Genomic DNA, 21,310 nt, shown 5'->3' with positions numbered 1-21,310 from the left:
TATTTAAAGCACCACTAAGAAACCAAGTAAAATTAGCCCCATTGGAACAGGCTTTGCTATTTAAAAGCCAAAGACATTCAAATGTTTTAGCCATTTTCAGTCATTCTTCCCCCATGGGGCAGCTGGGTGAGGCACTTGTTACAGTCCCAGCTAAAAGCAGAAAGTGGCCCATGACTCCTGAACCAAAAGGAGTGGACACTCCCTGATCCCCATGGCTGGGAGAAAACCCTGGGGAGGCACTGCCAGGCACACGGGACTGGGGATGCAAACACTGCACGAGTCCTGCAGCCACTGTGGTGATGGCAATGATGATGATGATGACACCAGGGAAACCCAGGGGACAGCGAGACCCACAGAGCATTTTGGGGTGCCAGCAGCCAGCTCCAACAGGCCCCCTAAACCCCTGAAGGCCTTAATGCACTCCAAAAAGATATTTTCAAGATGAAGGAAGGTACTTTCCTGCCTTGAGGTAGATTCCTTCTAAACCTAAAAACATCTCAAAATAGCAGTGTGGAGCTCTGATCAGTGCAGGCAAAAAATCCCTCTGCCAAACAGCAGGAAGCCCTCCCAGCCCAGGCCAGGGCTGTGTGTGTGCTGTAAGCTGGCACAAGGCAGGAGTGTCTCCAAAAGGAGCCATCCTATTTTCCATCCAACCATCTGTTTGTTTCCCTCCCGCTGCCGCTCCGTGCTTTGTGCCAGCACAAGAAGCTGCACGACCAACACTGAGGAACCATTACCAGGCTGAAATAGATTATTTTAAAAATACTTTGGGTGAGGCTGGTTTCACCTGCAGGGATTGACAAGGGCCACCCTGCCCCAGGCTGAGCCCACTTAGTCCTTCCCATGGAGTCAGTCCGAAAGGGGGAAAGAAGCGGGCAAGGCCTCCTCATCTTTTAATTTGGCTCACAGAAATTAATCTTGGAAATCATTCCAACACACCCACAGTAATGATAAGGAAATATTTCCTAATATGGAATAAAAACTGAATATTGGAGTTGTGCTGCACTCCAGGATTTCCTGCTATTCAACACAGCTGAGCAGCAGAAGTCTCCCATGAACAGTGGCCGAGATTCTGCTCTCTGCTGCTTTCGACAAGCAGCGAGCACAAATTCACTTCCCTGGCAGGAAAAGCTACAGCCTGGAACTATGTATGGGTATACAGGGGAATACATTCATAAACTAAGTCTACCTGCACCTATGTAAGGTCCAGCAACTATGTTTATTTCCCTTGAGAGGCAATCTTTTGTCCATTTTAAATAGCAAAGAAACTTTTGATCCAAACGTCATAACCTTGGCTTTCACAAACAATGGGAGACTGGCCATCCAAAGTTTAGAAAAGCCAATCCACTAATAAGGTCATTTCCATCCCAGCTCCACTTGCCTCAGCCTTTGGTGATACAATTACATTCTTTATGCTCTACTGTCAATAGCTCTGTCCCAAAGAGAGGAGCACATTTGGAGACATTCTGTACCTAAAACACTCAGCACTGAAGGACATGCAATGACTTACCAAGATCTACCAGAGCTCAGTTCTTTCAAATAACTCATTTTATTTTCTGTCCTTCTTAAGACAATCCTGCCATTGGGGTTTAGCAGTGCTAAACTGAGTTTAGCCTCAGTGTGCACGTGTGTGTGGGCAAGACTCCCCTACCCCATGGACAGAGGGGACACACAGGGGTTGTACCTCTGCTCCAGCAGCCAGGATGGAGGGCTGGAGCCAGGAACAGGCAGCAAACAGAGGTGCTGGTGTCTCCACACACTGCTGTCTTTCAGGGAGTGCTCCAAGCAGGAGGTCAGCTCAGGACAACACTCTGCATGACTAAATGAAGCATGAGACGTGATGAGGGAACCAGACCTGCAGTCCCAAGCAGCCACTCCTTCCTTCCAGTGTTTACCACTGGGTGCATTTCAATTTCCTGGGGACAAGAGAAATCAGTAGTTTGCTGCAAAGCCAAGAGTGCTCTGCAGTGAAATAGCATTCCATAGCTTGCTTCACCTCACTTGCATCTGTCCTTTCTTCTGGCTTACCCCACGTTTCACAGTGCTGCAAATCTTTGCTCTCTCAGAAGTGTCTAAAAACAGGAAGCTCTTCTATTTACTGAAGTAATTGCATTCCTGTGCACTTAAGCATTTTCAAAGCTTTTAGCAGGTACTTGCATCCAGGCATAAGAAAACATTGTTTTAAGACCTGTTAAATTAACTGGCATAAAAAAACCCTGTGCTAAATATCTTGCTGCAATGTTTTGGATCATGAAATAATTACAAACAGAGCAAGGTCAACAACCATAAACCTGCTTCCTCCTCAGTTATTGGTTTTCTAGATAAAGTCCTACTCAGGTCCAACAAAAATATGTCCCAATCTAAAACATGTACAACTGTCCAAAGGTAACATTCAGTCTCAGGGAATTTCTCTACATCTTTTGTGACTGAGAAGCACAAGTTAGGACAGAAGCTAAGAATAAGCAAAGAAGCTTCTAGGAAACTCTATTACATTTTCAGATGCCAGCAAAGAAGCTCTACTCTCAGATTTTAGGTATTTTGTAAAGTCCTACTTCCTAAGCAGCCTAGGGAAGCAGGACCTTTGGGAATTAGGAGGGATTCTTGCACTGAAGAATGCTGGAGAAGAAGGCATCAAGTTTGCTTTTCTTTTTCACTGATCTGTGTTCAAATCCCTGACTCTTGCCAGGCTCTTTTTAGATCACATCAATCAAATTAAGCAAATACTCATGATAAGTCTGTGCCAGCAAAGGAGCTGACTGCTAAATGAGATGCAGAACATGGGTGCCCAGCCATGGCCTGTGCAGTGCCTCCAGTCAGGGTTAATGAGCACAACAGATCCCTCTGGCCCTGCAAAACTGTCAACACAGGTAGTGCTTGTTGTTAGTGTACACAACACTGAAGAACAGATGTTTGCCCACTCAAATCCCACTGCAGCACTTCATTCCTATAACTGGGATATTTGGAACAGCAGACAGCTGCTGGCACACAAAGCAGACTAACTTGGTGAGGCCCAGAGATAAGAGATGTGTGTGGCTTCCTGATGTAAGAGAGGAGCACATGGTACCACCCCCTCCCCAGTGCCTGAAGCTGGGAAGCAGATTTGGAATGGTGGGGATGGAGCTGAGCCATACTCTTACCAGCAAATCACCAGCACCAGAGGTGGAGAATGAAGCATTATCTCATAAAGGAGCCATAATGACAACCCCTAATCCCCACAGTGATGATAAGGATAACCAAGAAGAGAAAGCTTCACCACTGTGCCTTATCAGACTGGTTTAGGGGAGAGCAGTCAATACAACTGTGGCCTTGTATTCAACATTTCCATCACATTGAGAATGTATATATCACAAACACATAGCAAATGGGTAGCTGGGGCTTATCCTTCTGAGATTTAGAGGTTTAAGTAGAGGGAGCAGCTCTTGCAGAGGCAGACTGCCTCATGAAATCTCAGAGACTTCCTGCAGCCTTTCCTTCACATCCCAACTGCTCATCTCCTCCAGGGCTGAAGGGCACCAGGAATTCTTTGTTATGACAGTCTGTGTGTCCACATGATCCCTCCTACATAACTGCATATTCACCCTTCTGGGAGGAGAACAAAAAGGCAAAAAAGGAATTGCATGTACATAAAATATGATGAGGTTTGTGGTGGGCATTAGTTCCCTGTGAGTAGTAATTCTCCAGCCTTGGCCCTGGGAAAGTTCATTCAGAATGGGTGTTGTTTTCCTTTAAATTAATCACAGATATTTGATTCTATTATCTGGTTTCCAAGTTAAAGAGAAGCAAACCAGGGTGTGGATAAAAGCACTGGCTATATCCAACTGCAAGGGAGGAAGAGGGGAAAAGAACAGAAGACATCTGCTTAAGTTCCTACAAGATATTAAGGCTGTATGTTTAACATGCATGAAAGGGTAAATTTCCAGATTAGAAATAAATAAATCAAATTTAAAGAGCCCAGTTTCCTATGCTTACAAAATGAAATAGATTATGGCAAGAAAAGCAGAAAAAGATGACAAATTCTCTAAGAGCAAACCTTTCCCACCATGGAAGCCCGCAGAACAGAAAGCCTTGGAGCATGTCCTGAGGGCTAAGCACTCTCCTGACTGAAAAAAGGAGCAAGACTCATCAGTAAAAGAAGGACTCTTCATGGAACAGGGCTCACCTCAAGCAAAGGAGAAGAAACACTAGTGTCCCTACAGAACGGCTCTCACTGTTCCTTTTCAAGGTGAAAGCCTCTGCTGCCCTGTAAGGTGACCAAGTGTCATTGTGCCTCCATTTCTTTATCAGTCAAGTGCAGATAAATACAAGTGGAGTTACCTGCAGGAAATCTGCACGGAAATACCAGTTTTGTACAAACAATGGGTCAAGATGCAGACTGGTGGAGTGGCAAATAAAGACAACTTTCAGGCAGTGCCCTGGATTGCTTGACAAGTTGCACACAAGCAGCTATTTCCCATAAATAGTAACCAGAGAAAAACCCAAATAAGCCGTAGGAAGAATGAGATCATTTCCACTTTTGAAATATTATTTAACATTAACATTTCCTTATGGGGATGGGCCCTATGCTCAAGGCCCTTACACAGAAAGGACAGACATTGCTGCCAAGTCCTGCTTCAAGGACTTGTCAGTGCAGGTCTACAGTTGGTTCTTAGAAAGAAGAGTCCTTTCCTCTCCACTGGGCTGATCCCTCAAGTCCCAGCCACACACTCCTAAAGTTTTCCTAATAATGCAGCTGCAGACCAGTTAGGGCAACTCAGCAGCCTGACAAAATTAAGCAACCAACCAGGCCATGCTCTTGTGAAAAGGAGACCATTCTTCCATAAGATCAGCAAATTGGTTTGTCCCATCCTCCAATTCCACAAATTCAGTGAAAGAGAAGCAATTAAATAGGGACAGGCACAGAGGACAAGGGGGAGAACAGCACTGCCCCTTTTGCAGGCAGCCAGACTTGGACTACATCCCAGTGAAGTTTGGATACACTTGTGGCAGTGGGAGGACAGGGCTGTCCCTTTGGACAGAGGCCATTTATGTCAGTTTGGGTGCAACAGAAACCCCAGAGCCCCACGGTGACAGCTGTTACACAAACATTGACTCCCACCAATGAGTCACACCCCTCTTGCCCCCACTTTGGCTGGCTCTGTTTGGAAATGGGCTGGTGGAGAGGAAAGCTGTGCAAAACTCAAAACACAGGCTGTAACTACTTTCTGACATTCCCTTTGCTTCAGTCTGCAACAGTACAGAGCACAATCCACTTGATTCTGATGGAAATGGTCAAGGTGAGGCTACTCATGATGAACAGCTGAGCACCCACCCATGTGCTGCACTCTCCATGATCACCCCAGTCACATTTACAAAGTCTAGGAAGGGTTTGTACCATGTGCTGAGCTCCCCCAAGTTCTCCTCCTGGGACACTGCCTGGTTCCAGCATGGACAAAGCTCAATAGCAAAGCTGAGCTGCAGCAAAGCCCACCCTGCAGCAGACAGACACAACCTGTACTTGAATCTGAATAGTTTCATGGTCACTCAAAGACTTCAAGCAATGATGTACCTGATCTATGGGAACACATCAGGAACATTCACTTAAAGGCCCATCCTAATTTCTCACTCATTCCTTAATGCATCTCCTCTCAGTCTATTCAAACATTCTCCAAGAATAGCTACCAGCTCAGGTATCCCTAACAAAACACCTAATGGTGACTTCAAGTGGAAAAATTCTGCAAAATAAAACCAGATTAAATTGCTGTCATTTGCCAATGATGCAAGTATTGAAGTAGTGAGTATCTGGAGTTTTCTGTTTCTAATTGCAGATGATGTATGTACAGAGGAAGGATGCTCTTGTGGCTACAACACAGGAAACTGCATTAAGTAACAGATGATCTGGATTCTACTTTATTTCCTATGTGCAGAAACAAACCATACAGAAAGAAAAAGAAAACGTACTTAGGGTGTGCCCCAGTTACCCTACAAGAAAGCAAACATCATTCCTGTAGCCAGCAGGTCATGTTAGGGGGTTTAAGGAGTTCACAGAGACAAAGGACTAGGGTCTAAGTATTAAGAAGCTATTGGTTAATTCTGAAAATTCAGTATTTAACCTAAAACATGAGACGTGTGCCCTCCTTTGTGTGAGCTGCCCATCTGAGGGCTGCAGCCAAGCACTGATCTGAGTATCGTGGGTTTGGAAGGGTGTGTGGCAAGATAAGCACCTGAGATGGCTTGCACTGTTCCAAAAACAGGGCTGAAATCTCACTGTGAACTCAGAAACAGGGGGGAAATACATGGAAAAGAGCAACAGGAAGAACCACAAAGTATCAATGCTCTGCAAGAGGCCAAATTCGGTGATGGCATTTCCAATCTGATCTTCAGCAGCCTTGGAGAATTGCTGCTCTTGTGAGTCCAGCTGAGAGCATTCCTCCAGTGACTCCCCAGTGTTTACATATTCTGCTGCTCATATGCAAATAACATTAATCAGCTGCCTTTTAAAGCACTGATAAATAGGCAACCTTTGGAAAGTTTTACAGTTTCCCAGTAGGCAGTACCAGGAATGTGGTTTGTCACACTGATATAGCACAGGGTAAGAGACAATATGCCCCAATTTCACAAATCACAAGGAAGCAGCTGCTCTGCTCTATTCTCTTCACTTTGGAAAATGTAAGGTGCACCAAAAAATAAAGAGAAAGTCTAATAAAGTAGTATTAGCACAGAATCAAAAACATTTACATCTGTGATTCCTCAGATGATTAATTATTGCTTCAACTGAGCCTTAAAATATGTTTTAACTTGCACTCATTTACAAAATGAAATCCCTTATTTTAGAACTACCTCTGGCAGTCAGAAAAGGTCTGACAGAAACCAGCACTATTTATTCCATTGATACTGAACCCTAACTCCCTACCCTAGGTCCATAATAAAAAATTCATTTCTCTCCCCAGATCTAAGATGGTAACTTGGGATTGGAAACAAGACCTGGAGGCTAGTCTACCTTTTTTTTTTTTTTTTTTTTTTTTTTGCATCCCCTTGAGTAAAATTTTGCAAAATCAATTATGGAAATTTCAGTAAATCCTGAAAGCAGAGGGAAGCTGCTCTGCTGGCAGCCTCCAGGAGGGAAGGTGTGCCCTCCCTCTTCCCAGCATGCCCAAAGCTGCAAAGGTCTCTTGGGGTTGCTAGCAAGCCTCAAGCTGCTTTCCTCTCCTCTGGGTTACCCCTTGTGTTAACAATGCCAGAAAGATCTCCAACATGCAATGAACTGGAGCTGCAGGCTTGATTCTGTTTCCCTGTGTCATTTACCTTCCTCCCAGCCTTCAACCAAATTATGTTTTGCCCCTTTAAAATATTTTCAACCAGATCTCCAGGTGCTTTGCAAAACTGAAACATAAAACACATGATCTTGATAATGCAAGTTGGCAACTGTATCACCTGCACTGAGAAGGAAATGAAGCAAACCCAGCCTTCACTACTGGCAGGATTTTGAAGGTGTATGAGCAAGGGAAGATCCCTGATTTGTAACAAGCATCTACAGCAGCCTGTAGGGAACAGACCCCCTTCATTTAGTAGCAGAAATATAGCAGAGAATCCCAGAGCTATCACTGTTGGAAAAGACCTGCAAGATCAAGTCCAGTCCTTGACCAAACACCACCATATCAACTCAACCAAAGCATTAGGTGCCACCTAAAATTTTCTTGAACACTTCCAGGGATGGTTCTCACACAAAGTTCTCAAAAAATGCAGACAATTTCAGTCTGATTTCAGAAATGCAGAAAGCAAGGCTTAACCAAATTAATCACAGTCACCAGAAAAAAAATTAACTCAAAAGTTAACTATGCAGCACCAGCATCTGAGGCACCAAGAGTAACTTGCAGAACCTGTCAAAAAGCTGAAGGAAGAGCTGAGACACAGAATTAGTGCACTAGTCCTGAATCTCACCTTGAGTTTAGTATTACAGTCAGATCAGGTCAGCACTGGGCAAAGAGTCTCCTCTGGCAAGGCTTCACACAGACACACATTTGAAAAAGAAAGTGTGTGCACTTCAGGAACATAAAAACACTTTATGGAATCCTATTTTTAACACTAAATGCCACAACGAACTATGGGAAAATCTAGAATTACAGCAGGAAACAGAAGAAAAAGCTCAGTTGACCTGAGCCCAGGGATTCTTCAGAGGTGCAACTGCAGAGGATCACAGGAGCCCTGGGGCTCTCACAGCTGCTGTGGAGGGAGCACATTCTTCACGCTCCTCTGGAGAAAAACAAACAGATCCTGGCCATGCTGCTGGCAAAACAAAAGGAGGCTGGGAATTCACAAGTTCTTGCATGCACCTGCAGGGATATCTGACAAAAGTGAACCCACTAGATCTGGTTATTGTTGACATTTCATCTGCCACGGGGAGCTGCTCAGGAGTCACACAGCACTATCAGCGTGTTCATTCAAGGCAGCACAACTGCAAGTCCAACCAGGCTTTCCCTGCACCCTTATTTTTCTCCATCTCTAGTCACTCTTGCAGGAGGCAGAAGCAAACACTTCCTCCCAGTATTTTTCCAAGTCCACTGACTACCCCAGATTGTTAAGATGTCAAGCTGCTTTGGATGTGCAACTTTCCAACACCTAAGGCAGGTAGATGAATCCTGCCTGGCATCTGACACAATGCCAGCTCTTGTTGTGATGAGAATGAGTCTTTGGATTTAGCAGTTTGCTTCTCCTCATCATCTCCAAAGCCTCTAACAGGCTTCTCAAGCACCTTAAGAGACCCATCCTCAGCAAACAGATTTCACTTTCAGTTAAATTAAGTTCCAAAAGCCCAATGAAGCAAGCAAAATAGGTGGCATCCCTCCTCCCTATCTGCACCACAGGACACTGGATCTTCCAGCAGAAGAGGGCCAGACGAGTCTGTAATGTGGATAGGCACAGCTCCCACCAAATTTAAATTTGAATCCAACTGTGGCTTGAGCATCTTGTCATTTTCACAGCCTTTAACTCTGGGCACCTCAGAGACAGTAAAAATATTCTCCACATAAAGAAAGAAGATGAAGATCTGAAGCTCTATATATACAGTGCTTGCTAAAAATACCTCTTTGGAGACATCCCTTGCCAAACAGGTGCCAAAACTTCAAAGGCTGAATTATCATGTTGAAATATTTGAAATGCAAGTTGTTATGATTCTTCTGAGGCATGGCTGGCAGGCAGAGAGGACATCTTTCAGCTCCAAGACCTGGTCCAGGCAGTGACTGGAAATAGCTCTTTGGTGGCTTACATGAAATGAGTCAAGGGCTCTCAGTCCAGCAGCAAATTAATAACCACATCATAAAAGCATCTGTAAGAGTCACTTCCTTTGTTGATACCATTCTAAAGGCCAAGGACTGAATAAGGTAGGGAAAAAGAATTATCCTCCCTCAAAATAGCCCTCTCCTTCAAAACACAAAGTGCTTTTATCCAGCATCTTTTCGAAAACATCCCAGAGCATTTTTAGTAAATATGAACTAATCTAAGCATTCCTTTAAGTAATACTGGAATCCAACACTTTAGCAGTAGTAAAGCCCAAGACCTGCTGGCTTCCAATATGCTAGAACCATGCAAAAGGAGAGCAGGAATAGTCCCATCCCACCTTGTAACTGTATTTCTTTCTGGAGCCAACAAAAGTTTCAGAGCTCTCAAGTGTTTTTCTTTTAAGAAAATTTAGCACAGAAACAGAGGTTCACCTTGAACCAATCACTTTATTTCAAAGAAATCAATCACTTGGTATTTGACTTGTATCTTGCCAGTAAAAGGGCTTGAAGCAAGCAATACCAATTTAGAAAACTAAGTAACAATATTATAGACTCTGCTTTAAGCAAACAAAGTAATTTTAGCTGGATGTGTCATGAAAACAATTCATAGCTTTGAAAACATGGGTCGATTCCATTAATTAATGGAGCTTTTTGCATTGGGATGGCAGGAGGTAACTCAATCTAATCACACAATATTAGGGACTGGTGCTGCTCAGTAAATTCAGAGGTGCCAAGTTGATCAAAAAGAAAGAGTTTCATTCAGAGATGAAAGCCTTCTGAATTTTGGTGCTTTGTAAACAGCTGCTAAACTGATTGAACCATGCCTGTGAAGTACACAGAGTCAAATGTGGCCAGTACCTCAAAGAGTACCATGTTTCAATATTGAAAAACCACTCATGAAAAACATCTCAGCACACTCATATCTGTCTAGCACATCAAAAAATGTCCTAAGTATTCACAACAGGCAGGATTATTCTTTGTCAGTGCCCTCTCCCTCAAAGCTGATGAGAGTTATACCACCAAATTCAATGAGAGTAGCAGAATAATAAAAAAAAAAAAAAGGGGGGTTTTCTTGCTTACAATTAGCACTGAGGTACCAAAGGATATCAAGAATTACAAGAAATTCTTAGGTGTTTATTTTATTCATACATCAGTCAATACCATTAATCTGGAAAGCCACTGGAATGCATTCAGTAAAGCTTCCTTAGCTAAATTCTATTTCATTAAAGACCCTACAGTCAGGGTCAAACACAAACTACATTCCTGATCTATCCAAGGAAGGGAAAAGCAAAGGCAGGTGCTTGCTACAGCACAGGACAAAGCCCCTGTTTCCCTGCCTGGATGCACATCAATACTGGCAGCCCCCTTGTGTCAGTGACTCCATCCTGTAAAGCAGGTGCTTTGCTGACAGGATCATCCCCACCCCTGAACAGAAGGAAGCTGCACCCAAAGCACCAACTCAGATGTTCCAGACAGGAGTCTGGCCTTCCATCCAGGACAAGTATGGAGCTTGAGCTGCACTGCTCCTACTTGGGGTTTAATAGTTTGCAACATCTGAGGAAGATTTACTTGAGGATCCAAGGAGAAAAGGGGTGGGTGACCCTTAATTAACCAATCTTTGTGGCAAAGCCCAGCCTTGCCTTGGCACACAAGTGAGGGAGAGAAAGCATTTGGATTCCACACTGACATAAGAAAATCTCATTCTGCAACTGCATTCTCCAGCTGCACACAGGCACATGCAGATTTACTCTCCCTAATGCCCTAAGCAAGGATAGAAAGGCTTTTAGCTCCTCAGTCTGTACATCTTTAAAGATGACATGACCAATGAGCACTTCAGCAAAAGAACCAAGAAAATTTATGCTCTGGCTCTCAGACTGAGAAATTACAGGCATAGAGAAATGAGAAAGACACTGTCAGGACTAATTTCAAAAATCAGCTTCTACAACAAAAAAATACAAATAACACTAACATCTTTCAGTTTCTTGGATTGTTTTTCTTAAAGCAAAACAGAATAAGCAAAATTGTCATTATAATTCTTCTCTTGCAGCCCTTGCTCCCAAAGCAGCACAAGCTCATTCTGTGCCTGGGGGTCAACACCTGAAACTGGACTGAACCATAAAAAAAACTGCAACTGGCATTCTAAATATTGCTGTTTGTTTAACAAAAAAGGCAGAGAGAAAATTAGCTAAAACAACTTACCTTTATTAGAGTATAACTATCTCCCCCCCAATTACTTCATAATTACTTCCTTCTCTTTTCTGACTTTCCACTATGATTTCAATCCTCTCAAATCCAGTGATCCAAAGTACGCATTAAAAAAGTATGTGTATCCATTGGTCATTCTCCAAATGATCCATCTGACTGCAAAGATTATTTTACAGAGCAGAATGTTATTTTGCTTATTTGAACATTAAAAGGGCAAGTATATTTCTTCTTTGTACCCTCACAAAGGCCAGAGCTTTGCTTCTAACTGAGGACCAAAGGTGAAGGCAGCAGTATTTTTGGCAGGCTCCAAGGAACCTCTTTGCAGCAGAGGTGCTCAAAGTTATTCTGTCAGCAGCCAGGCTGCAGCACAAGCTGTGAGAAGCAGCTCCAGTCAGTGCTGTAGGTCAGTGTGTATTCAGACAGGAGAAATTCTCTCCTACCTGATTTTGGTGATACAATGTTCATCTCTTTCTCCTGAACTCTGAAGGGGATTTGTTCTTTCTTTTTTTATGTACCACTACAAAAGTGGCTTACGTGTCTGAGAGCAAAAGCAAACAGTTCACATGAATCAGGTGCCCTCTGGGATTAAATGGGGCTTAAAGGAATCCAAGTGTGAGCCTAAGACCCTGGAGTTATGAATGAAGCCCAGCTGCCAGAGACAATGCTTGCAATGCTTTCAGCCTGAACTGGGAGCAGGGAACAGGGCAGGTTGTACTCAGATGCCTCCTGAAAAACCAAGAGCAAAGTTCCTTTAGGTCAGCCTGCAGCAGCACCAGCAATCCTCATGGAAGGAGCTGGGATTAGAGCTGAAATACTTCACTTCAACATCCACATATTGCTCAAGCCCACTGACACATCCATGGCCTGAAATTCTCTGCATTGATCATATCAGTATGGCATTCATTCCACACTCCTCATCGTGACAAAGCCCAGAGCAAGAGCACACAAGAAACTTTTACACAAGCTCAATAGCATCTCAATTACATGCCAGGTACAACCAACCTTTGGAAGTGCCAGGATTTACCTGCTCAAACTGATTAGCTGGTAGACAGATTCTAATTCTAAATTCTCACCTAGAGACCTCCATACTTCCATATGACTACCACAACAGCACAGCTGGAATCCAAGGATTCACCCCAGATTTACTCTCCTGTAACACTACCATAGCCACATGGCCTCAAATATTGGAGACAACTTTGCACCTAGGGCTCACAGAGACTTCAGTGTGTTCCTTCCTGTTGAAGGAAAGGATGAATGTTGCCTGTAAACACTGTTGATTACTGAGAACTAGAGCAGTCAAGAACTGGTGCAATGTAAGAAAGGTAAAAAAAATTTCCAATTTCTTTGAAGATTTGCCAGCAAAGCTTGACAATTTAAAGAATTCCACTTTGTTCTTTTCCCTTTATCACTGGCTCATGGGGAAAAAAACCAAAAAACAAGGAGTAAAGAAAGGAAAAATAATTAATAAGGTAGAAGAATCCCCTCCTGTATTCCCTTCATCTTCCAAACAACTGGTATTGTTTTTCCAGATCTCCTTCTCAAAATCTCCCTGCAATTCAATCTCTTACCTGAAGCTATTTTCTCATTCCTACTACTACAGCTCATCATAACTTAGGGATTTCCAGCCTGTGGTCCAAAGGGCTGGAAGATGGATGATGGGCTGAGAATGTTTTGTGCCTTGACAGCAGTCTTGGCCTTACTGTCATTTTGTCTAACTTAAACTTCACTTTGATTTCACAAAGAACAACCAACTTGCAGGAGACTGATGTTCTTTCACATAATTTTTGTGGACTGTTGTTTTTTTTTTTTTTTAATGAAGGGAAAAAAGCCCACAGAAGAGTTTCTAATTGCTACTTAGGTAGTTGTGCAGTGAGGTCACCATACCCAGACTACAAGTGGGCTAAGATGCTCAAGTGATACAGACTTTATATGATCTCTCCTTCTCTGTTAAATTAAACACAAAGCAGGAGTGTCCATACAATAATTAACTATAAGAGGAACCATCTAATACACTTCAACATAAAGTGGTCATTTATATTCTTTGCTCACAGGAGATTTGAGAGATAATTCATGAGCAGCTCCTGTTTTAATAAACCTTGATTCTCCGCCCTTAGTCACTACTTTCTAAGACTACCTATGGCTGTGAAGATTGGGGAAGGACTAAACAATAAGACTTGACTAGAAATTGTGCTTGCAATATCATCAGGGTTGGTTGGTTTCTCTTCTCTCTCCCCAATAAACCTGAACATCAAGATTTCCTTTCCTACAGCGTTCATGGAAATGGACATACATGCTATAACTAACTTCATGAAGTGAAGGAAATAAATTAAACTATCACCAGACAGATGAGTTTAGCAAGATAAATTTTCTTTAGGCACAATAAAACTTTTGATTTATACATGTGAAATATGACAAGTCAGTCAAAGAACTTACTTCACAGAATCACAGACTGCTTGGGGTTGGAGGTCACCTTAAAGAGTATCCAATTCCAGCCCCCTGCCACTAGCCCAGCTTGCTCCAAGACACATCCAACCTGGCCTGGAACACTTCCAGGCATCCAGGGGCAGCCACAGCTTTTCTGGGCAACCTGTGTCAGGGCCTCACCACCCCCACAGGGAAAAATTTCTTCCCCATCTCCAATCTAAACCTCCCCTCTGTCACTTTGAAGCTCTTGTCACTCCAGGCCCTTGTCCAGAGTCTCTCTCCCTCTTTCCTGTGGCTCCCTTCAGGCACTGGAAGGCCACAGTGAGGTCACACCAAAGCTTCTCTTTTCCAGACTGAACAATCCCAATTCTCCCAGTCTTTTAAACTGCCTTGCTAAGTCTCACCAAGAGTATTTGCTACACCAGTGTCTGATAAGCAACAGCCTTTACTGCACTAAATGGGAATGTGCTTTAGCAGCTGCCTGTTACCTGTCTGTACCAGCCATGGCTCTCATTGCTGAGTGACTGCATCCCACGGAGAACCTCGTATGCTGAACACAAAATTCCCTTACAGTTCCAGATTTTACAGCTTGTTAAATTATACTTTTAATTACTGTTAAACAGGCTTCATTCAACATATCCAGTTGCTACTGTTTGAAGAAACAGGTACTCCCACTAAATCCTTAATTTGTTCTCCTTTCCCTCTCTGGAAACACCACAGAGCATAGAACAGAGGAATCTTTAACTTCAAGAAACAACAGCTGTCTTTAAACAATACAGTGCAATGCTTTTGTCTGGGGAGCTACTAATGTAAGCTCTCCATACAGGACTCAGCAGGATAAAAATTAGTGACATTTTAAGTGGAACAATTCTTTCATCATCAGGCTGATATTTGGCTGCCTTTCTGGTTACCTCCCTTATAAGGCACCAGCAAGAGGGAAGGGCAGGGAACACATTATGCAACTGTTCATTGTAAAAAGTAATTAAAACAAATTTTAAGAAATGCCTGTAATAAACACTTTTCCAATATACAAAAGACAAAAGGAGCCTGATGCCATTGGTCTAAGGTCTGCCATTTCTACTTGGCTAATCTGGGAAAAGGGATTTTCTCCTGAAAGGTAAGGTTTATCTCAATTTTTATGGGAAAGAGAAGAACATTGAAGCCTGTGAACTGCCCCTGCCTTCTCTAGAGACTGGTTCAAATCTAGCCAATTAGTCAAAGAGGCAGCTCTGCACTGGGTAATAAAGGGGCAATATTGGGACACCTGCAACCTGTCCCCTCCTCTGTGCACAGGTGTGATGCATGGAAATCTGAGACATTTAATTCAAAGTTCAGCTTCAAACAAGGGTAAAGAGATTCTGTGATGAGGCCATCCACATCTTGGCTGGTTTGTGGACAACAGCCCTCCTGAAGACAAGGAAATATCCTTTGGAATTTACCTATAAGTGCAGCTGTACGTAGGTTTTTACCAGTGAAGTCATAAAAACACTGAGACATAAAAACACAAGAGTCTCCAAGGTGGCAGTGATCTGGCAGGAAGAGACCCCATCTGCCTTCCTCAGTGATCCTGGAGGAAGCTCGTGGCACAGCACCAGCATGGCAGAGAAGCTGTCTCTGTCTCTCCCTGTCTGCTGCCTCAGGGGCAGGGATGGGGAGCCTGCACCACCAGCAGACACACCTGTGCACACACAGCTCCCCAGGGTGACAAGCTGCTCCTGCCAAGCCCCTCTCCTCTGCTCTTTCTGCCTTCAGCAGCCATTCTGGGGAGTTGGGTGTCTTACTCCAGTGATGACTTTCATCTTTGAACTTTCTGGGAAGGCCAAGTTTTCCAAGTGCTTGTCTGGGGGATGGTCAGCTTTTGTTTTCCTACCAGGAGATTTAATTGCTAAAATACCTGGGCACATTTCATAAATGCAGTACTTAATGTGACATTACACACAGTGCTCTCAGAACTGTAAACATCTTTTACAAGAAACTCTCTTTATTACACAAAGTAGAAAAAGATTTCACGACCTTTTAGCTGGTCAAAGATAAGAAAAATATTATTTTGTTTCCCCTTCTGTGGAAAGAAATTTAACACACTCCAATACACAAAGGTCTTTGCTAAGACTGCAGCTCCTCTACAGCATGTCAGTGATCACAGGCTCAAACTCTGGAACATAAGAGACACAGTTAATATAAGCTGTAATACAGTAAGCTTTCCTCTCCCATACAGATCTGAGTTATTCCTTGACTTCCTCCCATTCATTCTGTCACCTTTGATAAACTCCATCTGTTTGCACAACCTGCACACACCAAACTATTACTTCATCTTGGCTGTTCCATGCTACTGAAAGGTGAATAGTTGATTCTCTTTTTACTACTTCAGGACATTCTCAGTCTTGTGAAATCCCATAAACCCAGGCTAGCATTTTAATCAATCACTGCTCCTTTTACTGATAAAAACATAGAGACAACTGTTCCTTAGACAATCGAAATCCCATCTTCCAAATTCTAGGTGTCTCTTTCCTTCACATTCTGATCAATTGTCACTCTCATAAAACCATGAGTCAGCTAACAAATTTGCAAGTTTGTAGGTATAAATATTAAAGGCATGCAACACAAACCAAGTTGTAAGTCTACAGTTCGAACCAGAATATAAAATCCAACACCTAAATTACCAAGAAATCAGAAAATCAGATATTTGAAGCATAAAAATTAATATTCTTTCCTGACTCACCACTTTCCTTTGCTTTTTTAATCTGTAAAAAGTATTTAATGAGATATCAATGCACGCCTTACAAGATTACCTAATTTCACAACTAATGCCCATTTTAATGCTTCCCATACTGATCAAATTATTTATGACAAGGAAACGGAGTTTTTCTTGATCATTTATTTCTTCCCCTACTTCCTGTTTTGTTTTATATGGTTAAGAGGAAAATATTCCACTACTTCCCCATGCAAATACAGGAGCAGTGGGACTGCCAGAAGTTATTCTGTAGTTTTTAACTACAGACTTGCAGGATTTTCTGTACCAAATTATAAAGTCTGCTCTGCTACATTTGACAACTGATTTCTGAGTCTTCAAGACAAGACTCCGTCACCTTAAATACAGCTCACTATTTAAATTCATAACACGAAATAAATAGTTCTGATTTCCTACCCCACAATATTAAATTGGCTTACCTCAGTGTAACAATTTTTTGCACAACAAAAACTGTTATTCAATCACCATTCTTTGAAAAACTCTGCACCAACCTATCTCAAAAATTAGTCTCCAGTTATTTATCAAACCCATATTTTCAACCCACAGCAATGCAATTACCACTAGTGGCAGGTCTGCTCTAAGTGCAGCTATATGTTGAAATAAGCAACAAGAGAAGATTAAATGATTTTGTGGACAATTGTATGTTTGATTTATGTCAACTGCCATTACCCTAAGACACAAAGCCTCTTTCTGGGAGACTAAAAGCAAACCATTTACCATATAATATCAGCTTAGCAGGCTTTGTGCTGATGAATTCTGCATTCAGAGAAGCAATTCGTTTCATTGCAATTTCCATGTCTACCCTGCATCTCCTGGAATACAAATATCACAACTGGCTTCACATTTTAACTAAAGCTCAGCTTAAACTTGGTGGGAAGAACAACATTTTTATTGGAATAAACCTGAACTGAGCAAAAACTGAATCTGTAGGGAGAAGATAAGGTTTGAAAGCAAGACAAAGCCACTGCCTAGACAGATCCAGGGGACACACACAGTGACTAAGCTCCTTGTGGTCACCACAGGATTCAAGAGCCACCCCAAACTACAGCAGTAACCCAAATGAATAAAAACCTCCTACCCACCATTCAAACTCTGGGGACAAAATGATAGATGAGCCAAGGGAGGCTACACAGAGCTCCTGAGAAAGAACATGTTAGCAAATCCCAGCCACATGCACTGAGCTCCAGTGTGGCATCCCATATTGTTCCAATCCAGGAGAGTCCCACCAGGGACCCCACTGCACATCAGACCCCCCGAGCTCAGCACCAAAAAGCTCAAACAAGCAAGTCCACAACAAATCATCTGACAGAAATCCAAAATTTCTGTCCTGGGAACATTCCTTCACCAAGAGCACAGGCCTGGTCCAAGTCCACTGCAAGTTAATGATGGCATGTGGGTTTGGTGTCTGGTTTTTTAACACAGACTAACTTTCTAGAGAAAAAAAAAAAAAAAAGAAAGAAAAAAGGCAGAAGGAAATAAGGCATGATACCTGTCCTCTGTGAATACCTGCTTCTGAATTCTGCTTAGCTAGTGGCTAGGGATTTGTCTTCCCCTGAAATGTTTGAGAAATAAACGTTTAGAATTTTTTAAAGCTCTGCTAAACAAAAATATTTAAATTGAACATACAGTATGCCATGTACATTATGAAAAACAAATGAGTTAATAGAGCTATGCAAATTTGACTTTTCCTATCCAAGACACTTCTTGACAAAGGCAGGAAAATAAGTATACCTGTGGCACAGAAGGTAAAACTGCAGCAATTCTATTGGATACAGTAACAGATTTCTGACATGCAATGAGGGTGCCCACTGATCATCATCTCTCAGGTCAATAGTCTGTGGGTTCCTGTTTCTTTTCACTCTTCAGAGTAAAATTAAAGCCGATATTCTTTCATTCCTGACGGATAAGGAATGAAAACAATTTTTCAGATCCCTGTGTATATTCAGGCATCTTTTATGGAGCAGGCACAACAACTTAGTGAGATTTATTAGCGTTATAAACACTCATAAAAAAGATCCCTCTGCTTTAAGTGACTTTAAAAAACTGTAATCAAAACACTGAATCAGCACACCTGACAAACCCCGACATCTGGAGTCAAGACTCTCCAAAAAAGAAGGAAGAAGCAAAACCAATACATTCCACCAAATGTCACACTGAAAAAGCCTCGTTTAAAAAAAAACCAAAAACCAGATTCAGAGGCTCCAGCACGGCTCATTTATTCCCAGCCTGGATTTTGCAGAGGAAGCAGGTACATCAGCGGAGGCACGCGTGTGAACTCTGCTATTCTGACCCAAGGCGTTCCAGACCAAGAAAAACCAAACAACAGCTGCGAGACCTCGGTAAGTTCTAACACTTAACTTTTACCTGAGTCAATGAGAATTGTCCAAAGACACAACGAGACAAAGCGCGGGGGCCTCAGTTCCGGCTCGGCGGAAGGTTTGGGATTTGCTCCTCCCGCGAGTGGAAACTTGTGAAGGTTGTTTGCTTTTCTAAGCGCATTACGGAGATCATTTCGTCCCTTTATTTATTTATTTCTAAAGAGGGCAGGACACCCTTAAGCCCAGAGCCACGTTCTGTAGCACGAGCACAGCCCAACCCGGACCCTCCCGGCGGGGTCTCGGCGCAGCCCCGGCCCCGCTGCCCACAGCGGGCTCGCCCCTGTCCCCGCACCGACACCCCCGGGACAGGGGCACAAGGCACCCCGGGGGCAGGGGGACGAGCCACAGGTCACCCCAGGGACAGGGGGACGAGCCACCCGAGGGGCAGGCGGGCGAACCCCGACCGTCCCCGCAGCCGAGGCTGAGGCTGCGCTCCCACAGCCTCCACGGCGATGGCTGCTCCTGCTGCCTCACGGTGCGGGGGGAGGAAAGAGGGAAGGCAGGGAGGGATTCCCAGTCTCCAGCGGCTGCGCGCCAGCGCTGTTCCCGCGGGCAGCGCCGGGGCGAGGGTGCCCGGCTCCCCTCAGGACCCGGCTCGCCTCTGCACTCACCTCGCGCCCGGTCCGAGCGCGGCGCCGCCCCCGCGCTAATGGCAGCGGGCGGGCCCGCGGCGGGGGCCGATGTTTACCCGCCGGCTCTCGCGAGAGCCGCGCGCCGCCCAGCCCCGCGCCGCCATTGGCCGCGGCCGCCGGCGCGCGCCGCCATTGGCCCCGCCCAGCCCCGCCCCCTGGCGCTCGCCCCGCCCCGCGTCCCTCGCAGCCGCGTCCCGCCGTGGGGCGGCCGCGCCGGGAGCGCCGGGGCTGCTTCCCTGAGCCTGCGGGCGCACGGCGCTGGGCTGTGTCCGGACCGCTCTGGGTATCCCCCGCGAGGGAGACTCGCCGTCCTCTCCGCACTCGGTCACTGCACAGGACCCATGTGTTGTGCCCCATGTGCAGGTGGAGCCCCCTGGGCTCAGTCCCTGCCCGTGGCTCTGGTGCCATTGCTGGGCCCTGGAGCAGAGCCTGGCCCTGCTCTGCCCTCCCTGCACACAGGGACACCCAGGGCTCAGGGCCCCTCTCAGCTGGGGCTCCTCTCCAGCCTGGACAGCCCCAGCTCCCTCAGCCTTTCCCTGGCACAGATGCTCCAGGCCCTGGATCATCTCTGCAGTCAGGAGCTGACCTGGCCTCAGCGATGCACAAGGCAAATCTGTGAGCTCAGATTGGAGGAATGACAAAGGACAATCATCTTCTTCCATCGTGACATGGAGCGTGTGGAAGTGAGGGAAGGTTTGTCTCCTTGATTTTAGGAGAGCTGCTGGTGAGGAGGACTTAACAGGTGGATTTGATTTATTTTACCTCATTAGTCTTTATGTAGAGATAATTAACTCAGGAGTTCTGTACTCTAAAGCAGATTTCTTGCCCAGAAACCTTACAGCTTCAGGATCTACAGGCAGACCCAGAGAATCCACCATGGACCTTCCTGAGCACTGTGAACCTGCCTGCTAAGTCTTGGTTTTGAAAGCAATAAATTTAATAGGTTTGAAATAACAGAAGCCTAAAATTAGCATGTTTTAACTTGAATGAGGTGCAGGAGGGCTTCCTGAAGAGACTGACTATCCTTTGGGACATCTGAGCTCTGGTCCCACGTTTGAAACCTGAGGTAATGATGTTGTGCACTCAGATTCACCATGTTGGAAGCACGGACATGTAACAATTAGCAAGAGGGGAAAAGACACTCTATGATAAATAAATTCAAAATAAACTGGTTATGGATCTAGAAAAGTGGTATTTCACTAAATACCACTAAAACTCTCTTCCAGGAGCAAAAGTCCTTAATAATCTGTGTAACAGTGGTCAGTGGGAGTGACAGACATTCTTTCCCCCAGCAGGAATGGGGACTGGTTTTGACTGGGGATTTTGGGTTTTCTGAGTTTTCAGCTTTGTTTTCAGTACCTTGCTCCTGTCTGCTCCCCCAGGCTGCCACGGGGAAGTCGGGGGAGGCAAGGTCAGTCTGGGAGGGATGATGAAGCCCAGCTGTGACAATGAACACGGAATGAATGAATATTCACAGCGTGACGTTCCAGTTCCTGCCCTGCTGCTGGTGCTCCTCTGGTGGGTCCTGCCAGCACAGCAGATGGCAAGCACTGAAAGGCTCTTGTGCTAGTGGAAAATTACTGAGTTTTGTTGGTCCTGTGCATGTATGTGGATGTGTGAGGGGGGAAGTGGGGCAAACTTCCATTTATTTAATTATTTTCTAGAGAG

At 44.3% G+C, this 21,310-nt stretch overlaps 1 protein-coding gene across 3 annotated transcripts in view; it reads right to left on the bottom strand.

Moving 5' to 3' along the window:
- The window catches only part of STK38L (serine/threonine kinase 38 like), a 44,135-nt gene extending 24,431 nt beyond the window's left edge, over window positions 1–19,704 (bottom strand). The window contains exons 1-2 of one of the 3 annotated variants that reach the window (XM_079304241.1): window positions 19,622–19,678; window positions 11,454–11,615 (exon numbers count right to left, since the gene is read on the bottom strand). The gene's annotated coding sequence lies outside the window, so the exon portion shown is untranslated. Of the gene's footprint in view, window positions 1–11,453; window positions 11,616–18,996; window positions 19,021–19,621 lie in introns of those variants that run through there. The other 2 variants (XM_079304239.1, XM_079304243.1) reach the window with 2 other exon arrangements.
- Between the last annotated feature and the right edge of the window lie 1,606 nt (window positions 19,705–21,310).

The sequence above is a fragment of the Erithacus rubecula genome (genome assembly GCF_903797595.1).
Source record: "Erithacus rubecula genome assembly, chromosome: 4".
NCBI classification, from domain to species: domain Eukaryota; kingdom Metazoa; phylum Chordata; class Aves; order Passeriformes; family Muscicapidae; genus Erithacus; species Erithacus rubecula.
Note: the sequence above shows the minus strand (reverse complement) of the source record. Positions and strands in the feature narration are given on the sequence as shown.